Raw genomic sequence first — 15405 nt, forward strand, 5'->3', positions numbered from 1 at the left:
TTGCCACCATTCCATGAGCTGGGGTTGCAGACTGAATACAAAGAAGGAAGTGAACTCAGCATCAGCATTCATGGCCTGCTGCTTCCCAACTGAAGTCACAAGGAGACCATCAGTCTCATACTCCTACATCCATGCATCCCTGCCATGCTGGGCACCTCCTTAAAATATGAGCTAAAATAAACTCTTTTTCCTGTAGTTGCTTTGGTATGGGCATGTGCAGGGATCTCAGGGAGCACCAGCTGCTGGGTGTGGCGCTGGTCTGGAGGGGGTCCCTGGCTCTCCACCACTGTGGTGTGCGGGTTTTGCACACCGCGTTGCTGAGGGTCTCTGCTACCGGAGCTGGCGGCTCTAGGACCGCTGTCAGCTGCCCAGTGGGGTTCCGTTTCAATTTCCCTTGCACTCCCTCTAAATTCGAGACCCGTTGGCGAGAAATGGCAAAAGCAGGGTCTCCGTGAGTCATGGTTTATGAAGAGACAGCCCTCTCCGGAGAGACTGGATCATAGGCAGTAAGACACAGAACTCAGCTCAGTCAGACTCAGTGGTACCGCTCCTTTATTCAGTGACTCAGCTCGGCTCCAGGTCTTAGTGATTCAGCTCCCGATTATTGAGGGAAAACCAGGATACTTTATACTGTGGGGGTAGTGGTAAAAGCCTTAGCTGATAGGTATTTTAGGATGCCTCGTTTACATGTGGTGGTGGGCTCCTGCCAGGCTGCCAGACATTGTCTAATTATCACACAGGAAAACCTGGCAGTTCCTATGCCAGAGGCCATATTTTTGGTAGGGCATCTGTGGCGGCCACTTCAAAAGGTGAGTCAGAAAGAGAGTAGGAAGGCACCCTGCTGATAAAGGGAGTCTCTGCATACGAACTCCGAGCCCCGTGGGCTATCCGGACACGGAGAGACTGCTACCTTACACAGCAGGGGTCCCCAACACTTTGGTACATATTTGTTGAAGCAAATTAATAATAATAATAATAATAATAATAATAATAAGTAACTAATACAGTGGTTTGTTTTGTTGTTTTCTTGATACAGAATCAGAATTATGCAGCTTAAACTAGCCTTGAAAGTGGAATCTCACTGCTTCAGTTTCCATTTTATGTGACTGAACTAGTGGCATGAGTCACCAGGCTCGACTAAGACCTCTTTTGCTTACTTACCTTTGCCTGTTGTAGAAGCTTCATAGTGTCATTACACTGAGCCCCCTTTCTGTCTAATGGCCATTTCTTTTTGTTGTTGTTTTCTTTTTTATATTTTATTTTATTATTTTTATTTTATGTATATATGTGTATTGCCTGCATGTAGGTAAGTGTACCCCTGTTGTGCAACGCCCACAGAGGTCAGAAGAGGCTGTCGGATCCCCTGGAACTGGAGTTATGGACAGTTGTTAGCTGCAATGTGGGTGCTGGGATTCAAACCTGGGTCTTCTGCAAGAACAACCAGTGTTCTTAACTGCTGAGCCATCTCTCCAGCCCCATGGCCACTTCTTTTTAATCTTACCCCAGCCATCTGTCTTCCAAATTCCTATTTCAAACCCATTCCCTTCCCTCAGTCTATCTATGAATTGAAATGCCCTCTTCTTTTCTGTCCCTCTTCTCTTCTCCCCTCCACCCCAGTCCCTTCTCTTACCTCTTCCCTTTCCCTCTGCTTCTGTCCTCCCCAGTTCCCCGCTCCCATCTCAGCTCTACTTTCTTCTCCCTCTTTTCTTCACATGTACCTACTTAGTTTAAAGCCCCATCCCCCAACATCTCACTCTTTCCCATAACACAGTCTTCCTACTAAAAGCATGTTTATTTCATCACTTCATAATTTATTACCTTGTTTCTCCACTTCTTTATGCAATTGTATCATCATTTCTAATGATATTTCAGGAAGCCTTTCATCAAGTCCAAAACTCTTGGCCAAATTTTGATTTTGGTAAGAGACGAAACAAAGTCTAAGGATGTGTCAAGAGTGGTGGCTCACATGGGGCCCTCATGGGATCCCAATGAGTGAAGGAACGTTAAAGGGAGAGAACAGGCCAATTGGCAGCAATGTGACTTCAGTGCCCTCAGAGCTGCCTGAGTTCTGGGGTGGACAGTTGACCACAAAACGACGGATGATGCCTATGGCTAGAGAAACAGTTTAAAAACCCATTTCTTAAATGAATGGAGTTCTGAAAGCAGAAGCAGAAGTGACCAATATTATGCATGAATTCCACCCACTTTTCTACTTCTTTTTCCAAGTGTAGTCCCAAGTGTAGTCCCAAACACCCTCTGAGTTGTTATGTTGGTCATTTAAACCTGGACTTCTGTTAATCATTCTGGGGATATGGGAAGACACAAAGACCCCAGAAAAATGGCTTAAGGAAGTGTGAGAGTAAAAGGTTTTCAATTTCACAATTGTTCTAGGATGCTGTACAGCCTACCAGCAGTGATCATCTCCTCTTCTTTTCCTGTTAAACGGATCTAACTCCAAATGGTGACCTTAAGTATTCTCTTATAACTAGTTCAACAATTTCCATTGCCCATCTTTATGTATCCTTAGATATTGCATAGAAAGCAAATCATATTAATAGAAGTCACGAGCAGACTAGTGTAAAACGAAGTGAAATAACACCATCTACTACAAGGATAATAACATTCTCATAAAAAGAACTCTAGGCCTGAGGTTATACGTTTCTTGTCTAGTATGCTTGAGACCCTGATCTGCATGTCTTTCACTACACAAAAAGAAATGGAGGAATTAGGAAGAGAGGGAAAGACAAAGGGAGAGGGAGGGAGGAAGGTAAGAAAGGAAAGAGAGGGAGGAGCTCCCCATGGAGCCTCCATATTTAATATTAGGTGTGACGTGGTAACTGGGGAAAAATTAGATTAATACCATGAGCAGACAATTTAATTAAACCACAATATCTTATTATTAACCTTTTAGGGGATATTTAATGCCTACATTTCATTATCTGCAACATTGAGTATAGCTAATTTTCCAAGCAGAAAATATAATGAATTCTCTTTTTCATCGAAAGTCTTGGGTAAGAATCATGACTAATGCAAACTTTGCTCTTCCAGGTTGTTACATTCAAATGAACACAAACTCTTTCTAACTTGTCCTTCTAATAAGAGACACAAATGGGCTTTCTGTCCTCACCTTCAATGATTAGGTTTAATATTATTTGAAAGATAAATTATATTATTGTCTTAGGAAAGTCAACTGAAAATCATTGAAGTTTGGTTCTAGAAGCTGAAGATATTTCTTGTTTGTCAAAGTACATCAATATATGTCATTGACACCACGATTGGATTTCAAAGGTCTTTTTGGAGCAAAAGAAACAAATTTTATCCACTCATTCATTTTTTAAAAAATATTTTAAATATTTTATTTATTAAATTTATATTATGTGTATTAGTGTATTGCCTGCATGTATATAAGTGCACCTGTGTTGTGTAATGCCCAAAGAGGTCAGAAAAAGGATCCCCTGGAACTGGAGTTCCATATGGTTGTTAGCCAACATGTGGGTCCTGGGAATAGAACCCGGATCCTTTGCAAGAGCAGCCAGTGCTCTTAACCACTGAGCCATCTCTCCATCCCCATCTCATTCATTTTAAAATAAAACAACTAAATAAATCAGATCTGATTAAAGACCTACCCAAGGCCATGACTGAGTTTAATTATATCAAGTTAGCAAATAGACATTTGTAATCAACCAGCAGCCCTTCTCAGAATCATCATATCATCTCTACACTGGTATTACAGGAAGTTGATTTTCAAATATGTAGAGACTGGATCCATGTTGGATGAAGAGTCATCCAATGACTGTGATAGCCATGAGCATGTCTACCTGCTCCTCAGTCTTTACAGCAACCTTCTCTGGTCTAGATTTAATCCTTTGCATTATTCATTTGTTTTCAGTTAAAAAACAGCAATGGATCCAACTCCAAACAATGCTAGCACAAACACATATGTTCTAGACCTCCCTCTGAGTTTGCTGTGTTGCTCATTTAGCAGATTAGGAAGACAAAGGAAGAGAAGAGGAATTAAGGGGTCTGCCCAAAGTTATGAAGACAGCCTGTGCTAGATAGCTGTAGGGTCAACTTGAAACACTTGGGTTGAGGGAACCTCATTTGGGGAATTTCCTCCATTGGACCACCTGGTGGCCATGTCTATGGGGGAATTTTCTTGATTGTTGAGTGATATGGGATGACCCAGCCCACTGTGGGTGGTGTCACCTCTGGGCAGGTGGGCCTGTGTTGCATAAGAAAGCAGGCTGAGCATGAGCCAGGGGAACAAGTCAGTAAGCAGCATTCCTACATGGCCTGTGCTCCAGCTCCTGCCTCCTGGTTCCTGCCCTGAGTTCCTACCTTGGGCCCCCTGATGAACTGTGACTGGGGAGATATAAGCTGAATAAACACTTTCCTCCCCAAGTTGGTATTGGTCAGAGTGTTTTGTTAGAGCAATGGAGAAACAAACTAGAACACAGACTATGCATCATGAAGATTATTTGAAACAGTAAAAGGATAAAGGTTAGGGGTAAAGAGAACTGGGTATCAGAATCTAATGAATTCAGCAGGATATTTCATCATCATATCTCTTTTAAGTTTCAGTAACAATAATCTAAATACTAGTCTCTATCCCCCAAAATCAGATGCATGAAAATTGTACTTTTTCTTACTTGTATAAAATTCAGTTATTACTGTAATAGCTAATAGTTATAAGGACCTATGCTTTTCTTAACCCCATTCTAAACATGTTTTTATTATTAGTCCATTTTACAAAGGAAGAAACTGAGGGACAGAAGAGTTTATATGTTCAATGGAACTTAGCAACTAGAGGGCTAAGGATTTTTTTTATTACATTTGTTTATTTATTTGTGTGTGTGTATGTGTGTGTGTGTGTGCCCATGACAGCACACGTGTTGATCAGAGGACAACTTGCCAGAGCCGAAACTCATTTTTTCCACCATATGGGTTCTGAAGATTGAACTTAAGTCATCATTCCTGGTGGCATGTGCCTTTACCTGCTGAACCATTTTGCTAGCCCAGGAATAGGAATTTTGAGTCTACATAGTATAGTTCCAAAGTCAGCTTGCCTTAGTGACCATATATGTGTGTCTTCTTTGATCTACTTCACTAATGTCTAAGCTTACTACACTTACTCTTGCTGGATTATCAAGGCCACAGTAAACCTGTGATGAGACTCTCTAGGACCTCTATCACCTCCATACTGCTCTCAGGTACAGAAGAATCATTATGTATGGGTGTCGTTTATGGACACAAGATGTTATGAGAGGCTATTCCAGGCCCATCTTGAGGTATCTCTTCGGCAGCCATTCCTCTGAGGCTGGACCACTCCCTGAGTCCTCCCCAGAGGGTGACTCACCTCTTCTTCCTGTGGCTTATCCCATAATTTTACTGGAATTAGCAAGCAAGAAATGGATAGGCACTTTGCACAAGAACACATCTGCATTTATTTTCTATTTCTTCCCACATCTAGAAGAATCAATTCTCAGGACTTATCCATCATGCAGTTGCCAAGGATACGACTAGTAAGAATACATGCAAAGCCCCTCCTTTTGACTATTTCAGCCAACACAGATGAGTCTGTCTTCTCATCAACTTACTTAGCTATTGAATTCCCAGGAGATTTGGTGAAATAGCACACTATTTCTGACACATCATTGGTTTGACATCAGTGCCAAACCGCTTTGGTTTGACATCAGTGTCTATAGAAAGAAGAGAGAAACCAAAGAATACATATAAAGAGATTTCAGATCTAGAGAGGTTAATAGTCTCTCAAATGCAAGTAAATCTGAGTCACTAGCACTCTAGTGTGAAGTATCTTTCATGGAAGAGGGAACAGGACTTCTAACTCAGAGTCAAGGGAAGATCCGAGAATGGAAGCATCCCCTGGGAATAGATTACATATAATTGCTTCCTCTGAAGCTTTCACATTTCAGTTTCTCTCTATTTGAACTATGAAACTCTTACTTTCCAAGGGTTTCTCTAAGGACCTCCTAAATATCGGTGCATATTTTAACACATGAGTACCACAGACACTTCTTGCATTCTGGCTTGTTAGGACGAATGTGCTATGCAGTTCTTGAGATATTGTGTCTACTCCACATTCTGGGAAAAGGTCAATCCATTAGATACTAACGAAGAATTGTCTGCAATTAAATGCAAAAGTATTTCTGTAATTAAATCCTTAGCAAGTTATATAACTACAAAGCTATAACACTCAACACAGAAGAAACATTTTAAATGCTGATTTAGGGTTTTATTTTCTTATTAATATTCTTATATTCTTTTTTAACTTTTATTTATTATCCAATCTGGCAGCAGTTAGCTGTCACTTGCCTGTTTCCAAGTCTCCAGGGAGATACCCAGGAGGTTGGATGCTGGCTCTTGGCACACTTGAGGCAGGCAACCCAGGACAGGCTGGACTTCCCTGCTGCTTTGGCTGCTACTTGCTGCCTCTGTTTGGTTCTGTCTCCAGTGAAGTTAACATATACAGATTAGATTTCTTAATAGGCAATAATTATATATTGATTAGTGTGATAACATGACAGCGTTTGTTCTTTGTTCAGGTTATATGCAGAATAGTTTTTTCATTTCTTTACTTTTAAAAATATTACGTGTGTGTGTGTGTGTGTGTGTGTGTGTGTGTGTGTGTATGTGTATGCATGCCACAACTCATACATGGAGGTCAGAAGATAACCTGTAGCAGTCAGTTCTCTTGTTCCACCATGTGGGTAGTGGGGAGTGAACTCAGGTCATCAGGCTTGGTGCCAAGGGCCTTTACCCACTGAGCCATCTTGCTGTCCTTTATTTTCATCAAGCACCTACTTATTAACCACCTCTTGTGCTTTTAGAGCTGAACTGCACCCTGTGGAAGGCAAGTGAGACAATTTCAGGCATAGAGAAAAAAATGGATAAACGTACCCTGAAGAGTAGAGAAAGGGATGGATACATTGGAATGAAATTGTATTGACAAAGAAATATTTGGATGAATTTAACTGCAGTTTGCTTAGAAACTTCACAAGGTATTTAGGAAATGAGATTACGGAGTAATAGTAATTATATAAAAAGCTCATAGGACCACTGATGGTAAGTTATACTAGAGGAAAGCAGAGATTAGACTCAACAACTGTCCAAAGAAATGACTTGTAAAGGGGAATGTGGAAAATAAGAGCTCGATGAAGGGAAAACACACACTAACATGAGAAATGATAAAGGAACACAATAATCCCTTTTATGACTCTGTGTTTCCATTGGTGACCAACTCTTCCTTCTCCTCTCAGAACACTACTGACTTGCTAAATGTGGAGACAAATAAGCAAACAAAACCCTTCCTCTGGCATCTTTCTGAAGAAGATGTACAAACAGGGGCTCTTTCAGGTGCATTTGCATGAACAGATGAAAATTCAGTGGTAATTTATAAAATTCACCTACATTGATATGTTGAAGTTTCCACAAAATAAAATCAAACTGAGTGTGTCCACTCCAAATCTAATCTTATGAGGCAGTTTGCAGCAAGTCTTCATAATAGTGCAAAGGTAATCTGCAAAACAGCTGAATAGAAACCAAGCGTTTAGAATGAGGAGGTTTTGTGATAAATGGAGACTATTTTTCATTCAATGATACTCCAAGGCAGGTTATCCTCAGGTGAAAAGCGAACTATTTACTCAAACTTTTAGTGCAATTTGAATGGTGTTTACTCTCAAAAACCTCACCTAAACATAGGTTAATTTCCAGGCTAGACTTTCAAAGCTTATTTAAACAAAAAGGGAAAAAATGACAAAAAAAGGAGAGAAGCAACGGCTTTTGCAGTACTTGTAATTAGGTAAAGTAAACACAATTAAAACTCGGAGTCATTTTCAAAATTTTCCTTTGAAAAGAGATTTTAAGGACATAAAAGAGAAAAGGAGGATTCCTTCTGAGATTACATTTGAGTCCTCCCTCCCACCTTGTTCATCACATATAAGCAACACTGGCTTTAATGCTGTTCTTTGAAGATGTTGCACAAGTTGCTGGCCCTAGGCCTTAATGACAACTGTTACTTCAGTCAAGAGCACATTTTACAAAGTTTTTTAAATGTCTTAATATCTCTTCAGTACCAAATTTCCAGAGACATACCTCATATGAGTATTAAAACAAGACCTTCTTATTCCAATCAGCATATACTCAGTCTTTACAGTTTTGAAGAATAGTTTTATTTTTTACTTGATTTACTTGTTTTCTGTTTCCTAGAGTCAAACCTAAGTTCCATAAAGATAGACCTTTGTCTTCTTCATTCTCTATCCTGTGTTCAATTAGTCTTTGACATTTTATTCATTTATTGTGATTGAGAGAGAGAGAACTCTTGCAAGCCACAGTGTGTGCGTGTGTGTGTGTGTGTGTGTGTGTGTGTGTGTGTGTGTGTGTGTGTGTGAAGTCAGAGGATAACTAGTGATTCTAGGTGCTCTTCTTCCACTGTGTGGGGTCTGGATATCAAACTCAGGTCATCAGATTTGGCTTGGCATTAGGCATTTTACCTGCTGAGCCATCTTATTGGCCCATCAGTTACTTTTTTAAACCTGGATTGGATCCTGAAATCAGCGAATTGTAATTTTCCCAAGTTCTATTATTTTGGGGCATGTTTTCTTGATTTTCATTAAGTCCCCAAACTAGTATTTGGTAAAGAGAATCAGGATGGAAACCATCTTCTTTATGTTTATAGTCCAACTGTAGAATAACTTTGATCTGTAAGAGGAGTCCTCAATGACTCAGAGTTTTTTTCTTAAGATTTCTAGGTGAAAGCTGAAAGGAAGGTTAAAGAAGTAAGTTTAAAATGCTTATGTGTAGTAGTGAGGAAAGAAAAATGCTTATTCAACTAAGTCCATGCTTACAAAGGGCACAAAAATGAGGGCATGTAATACAGATACAGAAGAAAACTGGCGAAAAGGAGACCCAGGGAACACGTCAAAAACACTGTGATGCACTTCTAAAGGCATCAGCAGCCAAACACAGGGCTGTGCTCAAAATGTACTTTATATTGACTAGAAGAACCTGCAGTGAAAGTTAATGAAAGACAAGAGGAAGATGCTCACTGAAAATCTGCTGTGAGGAGTGACGCATGATGGAGCACACCTGTGAATCCCTCACTCAGAGAAGGCTGAGGCAGGAGAATCATAAGTTCGTAGGCAGCCTGGACTACACAGTAAGCTCCAGGCCAGCCTGAGATATAGCAAAAAGCCTGTCTCAAAAACCATCATCACCATCAGCATCAGCATCACCATTGTCATTATCATCTACTATGTGACAGTGTCTTAGTTAAATGGTCTTTATATTTAGTCCTTTGAACAGTCTTTTGCAGTTACATTATCCTAATTTTCCTAATAAAGAAACTAACTCAAAGTAGTTAAGTAATTTAATCAACAAAACATAATCCTGAACTATGAATCCAGATTTGAATAAAAGTTCATCTTGGATCTTTGTTTAACAATAACACCTCTCCATGAATGATATACATTAAGAGTTTATATTCTCAAACCTGTATATCAAAATATACAAAACAAACAATGGACAAATTTTATCAGATATTTTTAACAATGGAAAGGTAAGCTTTTTACCAAAAATTATTTTAAATTATAATAATAGCAATCAGTTATCCTTGGAACTGCAAGACTAATTTTAATTGCAAAGCAGATCTATTTTGTACTGTAACAATGTCCCCTGATTGTGTTCTAGAGTAGTCATCAGAGTTGGAGTTGGGTAATAAAGAGGCTCTGTTAGAGAATTACAAATACCACACTCCTGTCCTTTTCTATTTCCATGGCAAAGGAACCAACAAAACTGCTTAAAATATCATCCACAGAAGCCAAAGCAGGAGAAATAGATCTGAATTGTCTGTTTCCTACTCTTACATTCAGAGCTGTAAAGTACAAAAGAATCATGCTCAGGTCATGTCTTCCCTGCTGCCCTCTACCAGGTGGTATCTAAGGGGATCAATGAAGAAGGCAAATGACTGCTTTTCCTGTCTCATTGTGCACAAGAACTGGAATACAGCGACTGCGGAAGGCAAGCTGGTAATGCACGAAGCTTAAAACAAGTAGCCATGGGCATTTTATCTGGTCTCCTCTAACTCTAAACATGTGTACTTGAAAATTAAGCCTTCTGGATTTGGGTTTTTGGAGTTCTGCTTTTCATCCACTTCCCTGTTTACTTAGTTTGTATCATTTATTTCTATGCTTTATTCTGCAAAATAAGTGCAACTCAAGCTCCTTCAAAGAAACTAGAACGGAAGCAAATGCATCATTTTGACTACAAAAGGACAAAATATCTCTCAGAATCTCTCCATACTTAGCTGATAAATGAGCCATGACAACCACAAATTCTAATAAGAAGTAAAAACAACTGCAAACAAGGAGCCCATTCAGAGCAGAGCAGGGACGACTGCACAGAATGCCTGATGCTTTAAAAGGGAAAAGATGGATTCCGTGTGGAACTATTAAAAGTGAGCAATGCGAAGTATGAGCTAGACTGCCATGGAGTCTAGCACCACTAAAAATTGGATGGATGCATAGGTAGGTAGATAGATGACCTATACAGAGATAGTTGATGCCATGTTTCTACTTCTTGCCTATGAAATATGAGCAGAAATGATGATGTCATTTGATGATCAAGGCAGGGCAAATCTCACTTGTCCCCCTTGTCATTGACCCCCTTCTTTCTGCCTGAGGAAAAGGAGGCCTAACTTTGAGATAGCAGAGTCACCACATACAGTCAGTTTGTGGAAGAGCTACCAAAGATCCTCCAGAAACTTACAGGAAAGTTAATGTGAGGGAGAAAAACAAAACAAAACCAGTTATTAATCCGTTATGGTTTGGGGTTGTTTCTGCAGTGCTACCTAATCAGTCTTCTCTAACTGCTGTTGTTCATTAATAGCTTTGGTACCAATTTTCTGAGTATTTCCAGAGACCCAGATTTCATCCAGGAGTATGAACAATTCCCATGGCATATACCCTGAAATAGTCAGCAGACAAGAATGATCTAGAACCAAATGTTGACCTTGAACTTGAGCATATTTCTGTTTTATTTTTTGTAAAGATTTATTTATTTTATTATTCCAAAGAAAGGTAGTTTTAACACATTTTTTTCAGAAATAACTTAAAGCAGATTACATAAGAATATATATACAATGAAGTTTAAGGGTGGAAAATAAGAATAAGAAATCAAAGACCAAAGATTTGCAGAAATTGAAGACCAAATGTTTTGAGAGCATAGGGTCAACTTTGGTGGAATAATTGAAGGTTTCCACTAGCTCTGATTTTTTGCTTGTTTTTTTTTTAAATCCTAATGAGTTTATTGGGCTTCCTAAAGGTCATAGCATGGGGGTTTATTTACAGAAGAGTGCCCCTCCCCCATTTATGGCTCAATAAGTCCACATACAAATTTAGATCCTGTGACTTCCCAACAGCCACACAAAATGAGAGTTGCCTCATAATTGAAGGTTTCCACTAGCTCTGATTTTTTGCTTGTTTTTTTTTTAAATCCTAATGAGTTTATTGGGCTTCCTAAAGGTCATAGCATGGGGGTTTATTTACAGAAGAGTGCCCCTCCCCCATTTATGGCTCAATAAGTCCACATACAAATTTAGATCCTGTGACTTCCCAACAGCCACACAAAATGAGAGTTGCCTCATGGCTTTCTCAGCTTATTTATCCTTAGCCCTTGCCCCACATGCCATTAAGGTGGACTGACTGAGTGGTAACTGACTCCCCCAAACACTCCTTGACTACCTTGGGAAGGAGGTGTGACTATAGTTTGCCAGCATAGTGATCAGAGGACACTTCCAGTTACCACTCCACCATTTGCTCTGGCTCTTACATTTTTTCTGTCAACTATTTCTGCAAAAGTCTCTGAGCCATGGAAGGGATGATAGGTGTGGGATGAACTTTCTCCCACTGTGGTAAGACACTGATCTTTCATGTCTCTGCATTATCTGGTTTCCATAGGTTCTTGGCCAATTTCATTGGGATTCCATCCACCCTACCAAAAGCAATATACAGATTCAATGCAATCCCAATAAAAAAATCATTACATATTTCATAGAACTTTTAAAATTCCATAAATTTGTATTCAAGCACAAAAGACACAGATACACAAAGCAACCCTGAGCACAAAGAGTAATGCTAGAGGGATTACTATACCAGATTTCAAAGTATACTACAGAGCTATAGCCATAAAAACAGCATGGTACTGGCACAAAAATAGACACATAGATCAATGGAACATCATTGAAAACCCAAAGCTGAGTCCATGCAATTTCAGCCACCTGACATTTGACAAAGGTGCCAAGAACACACAATGGAGGAAAGACATTATCTTCAACAAGTGGTGATGACAAAACTGGATCTCCACCTGGAGAATGAAACTAGATCCTTATCTTTCACCTTGCACAAAAGTCAATTCCAAAATGAATCAAAGATCTTAATGTGGAACTCAAAACTCTAAAGCTATTAGAAGAAAATATTGGCAGAAACCTACAAGATATAGGTGTAGGATAAGACTTTCTAAATCAGACACCAGATGCTCAGCAATTACAGTCAACAATCAACAAGTGGGACCTCATTTAACTAAAAGCTTGTACAGCAAAATAAACAATCAAGAAAGTGAAGAGAAAATCCACAGAGTGGGAAAAAATCTTCACCAGTGACACATCTGACAGAGGTTTAACACCCAGAATATATAAAGAACGCAAAAAACAAAGAACAAAGAAAACAAAGGGCCCAATTAAAAGATGGAGTAAAGAGCTGAACAGAGTTCTCAAAGGAAGAAATAAAGATGGCTAAGAAACATCTTAAAAAGTGTTCAACATCATTAGTAATTAGGGAAATGCAAATTAAAGCCACCTTAAAGATTCACCTTACCCCTGTCAGACTGTCTAAAGGATCAAGAGAACAAATGATAAATGCTGGCAAGGATGTAGAGAAAGGAGAACATTTATTCACTGTTGGTGAGATTGCAAACAAGTGCAACCCCTATGGAAAACAGTATGGCAAACTCTTCAAAAGCTAAAAATGAATGTACCATATGAACTGGCTATACCACTCCTTGGCATATATCCACAAAGGACTAATCCTATTGTAGAGACACTTGTACAATCATGTTTGTTGCTGCTCTTTTCACAATAGCTAAGAGATGGAAGCAACCTAAGTGTCCCTCAACTGATGAGTGGTTAACAAAAATGTGGTATATTTACACAATGGAGTATATTCAGCAGTAAAGAAAGATGAAATAATGAAATTTGCAGGTAAATGGATGGATCTAGAAACTGTTATACTAAGTGAAGTAACACAGACTCAGAAAAACAAAAGACATATGTTCCCCTCATTTGCGGATCCTAGGACCAAATCATTGTAACTGAGGGCATCTCCTGATGCAACTACAGGGACCAGGACTGTGGAAGGGAAACAGGGAGGTAAAGAGAAAGAAACAACCTGAGAGACAAGAATAATAGGACAAAGAGGTTACTAAGGGACAAATGTGACAAAAGGGGTGGTTAATGGGGAGGGAGAAAGGAAGGCTACACAAAGAACTATGGGAATAAAGGGGAAAAAATTCTCCAGACACACAGTAAAAAAACAAAACAAAACAAACAAACAAAAAAAACCTTATGCACAGAAGAAACCCTACGGGAATGGAAGAAAGCCCTTCGGGAAGAAATACAGTTGTTAAATGAAAAGCCAAGTGGCAGAGGTGGGTTGCCCCTCCCCATGATCTGTTGTCTTGAGGGGCCCTAAAGGTCCCCAAAACAATAAAGGCCATCACCAATAATGTTGGTTGTACACGAGAAGTGGATGGAGGGAAACTATTGCTGAAGACACTGCTTTATCTGAGCAAACAGAAAAGTGAGAAATTGAGGTTGGACTAAGCTGGAAACTCCCTGCCACTGGATGGGTGGCTTTCATGGTACCAAAGGCAATACACAAATGACTGGGGGAGAATCATTCCCTATAATTCTGCTCAACAACAGACCCTGCACGTGTTGCACTATCAACATACCAAACAAGATGTTCCTGCTGGCGCAATAGCGGATAGTCTAATGTATGTACAACCAGCAAATTTTTGATTGAATATAATACCTGCTCCTAGAGGTGGAACACACATCTGGTACTGTAGACCAGACCAATCCCCTGTATCAGGGGAGGATACAGGCCCCAGTTGGAACCCATTGCAATTGTCTTGGTAGATGGATGGGATATACCTGCTAAAGTACTGTCCAAGTGTTTGTGTTTACACCCATAGTTTAAGTTAGTACAAAAGCCACTGTTTAGATGTTCTTGCTTCTTGTTTGTGTTTTTATAGCAGATGGAATCCCACTGAAATGAGCAAACAGCCCATGGAAAACTGATGATGCAGAGACACTGAAGGTTCAGTGCCTTGCCACAATGGGAGTGAAGATCATCCCACACCCCCACCACAACTTCCAAGGCTTAGGGACTTTTGCAGAAAAGGTTAGCCAAAAGAATGTAAAAGCTGGAGGAAGAGGTGGAGTATTAACTGGAAATGTCCTCCAACCACTATGTCAGCAAGCTATAGTCACACCTCCTTCCCATGATCATTAAGGAGTCAAGGGGGGAATCTGTTACCCCTCACACCCAATCAGTCGACCTTAGCTGCATGTGGGGGAAGGGCTATGGATATATAAGCCGAGAATGCCAGGAGGCACCTCTCTCACCATTTTCTGTGGTGGTTGGGAAGTCACAGGGTCTATATTTGAGTGCGGACTTTCCAGTGCAGCCATAAATGAGGGGAACCCACTCCGCTATCAATAACCCCCCACCTTATGCTCTATTAAAAAAAAAAAAAAAAAAGAAAGAAAATGATAGGTGTTTGGATAGATAGGTGAGAGGGATCTGACTTGATCGCAAGTGGATGGACTTGCACTGGGGAATGTCTGGGGAAACTGACATGATACAGTGAGACTTAAGACCCAGGACAGAGTATACAGGTTCCAGTGGGGGGTATGGGAAGGGTCTGGTGGGACAGGACTATAAAGATGATTCAGATTGTTTGAGATATTCTGTATGAAATACAACACAATTTATGGGCGACTGCGCTCTCTCTGGGCGCAGGGTGCGCTCACTCCCTGCGGGTCCACAGACTTCTCTGGGAAGTGGCGGCTCCGTGAGTGGCACGGGCAGATCCGCAGACTTCTCCGGTGGCTGCTTTGGGTCGCGTCTCTGGGAGTGAAGGCAGCTGGTGGCTGTCATAACTTCTCTGGTGCTGGGAGCTCGCTCTGCTACTGGAGCATTGTCCAGCCTGAATCCCATCCCTACTACACCCGTGTACCTTTCCTCAGGATTGCGGGGTTCCTGGCCACTGAACCCCACAGGGAAGAGGCACAGAGACGGCGAAGCTGGGATATCCGTAGGTCGGCAACGG

General features: G+C 40.4%; 1 protein-coding gene across 2 annotated transcripts in view; it reads right to left on the reverse strand.

The window, feature by feature from the left end:
• Nucleotides 1–15405, reverse strand: part of Ctnna2 (catenin alpha 2) — a 1380618-nt gene that overhangs the window by 833824 nt on the left and 531389 nt on the right. The window lies entirely within an intron of this gene.

The sequence above is a fragment of the Nannospalax galili genome, unplaced genomic scaffold, assembly GCF_000622305.1.
Source record: "Nannospalax galili isolate Female #2095 unplaced genomic scaffold, S.galili_v1.0 scaffold726, whole genome shotgun sequence".
NCBI classification, from domain to species: domain Eukaryota; kingdom Metazoa; phylum Chordata; class Mammalia; order Rodentia; family Spalacidae; genus Nannospalax; species Nannospalax galili.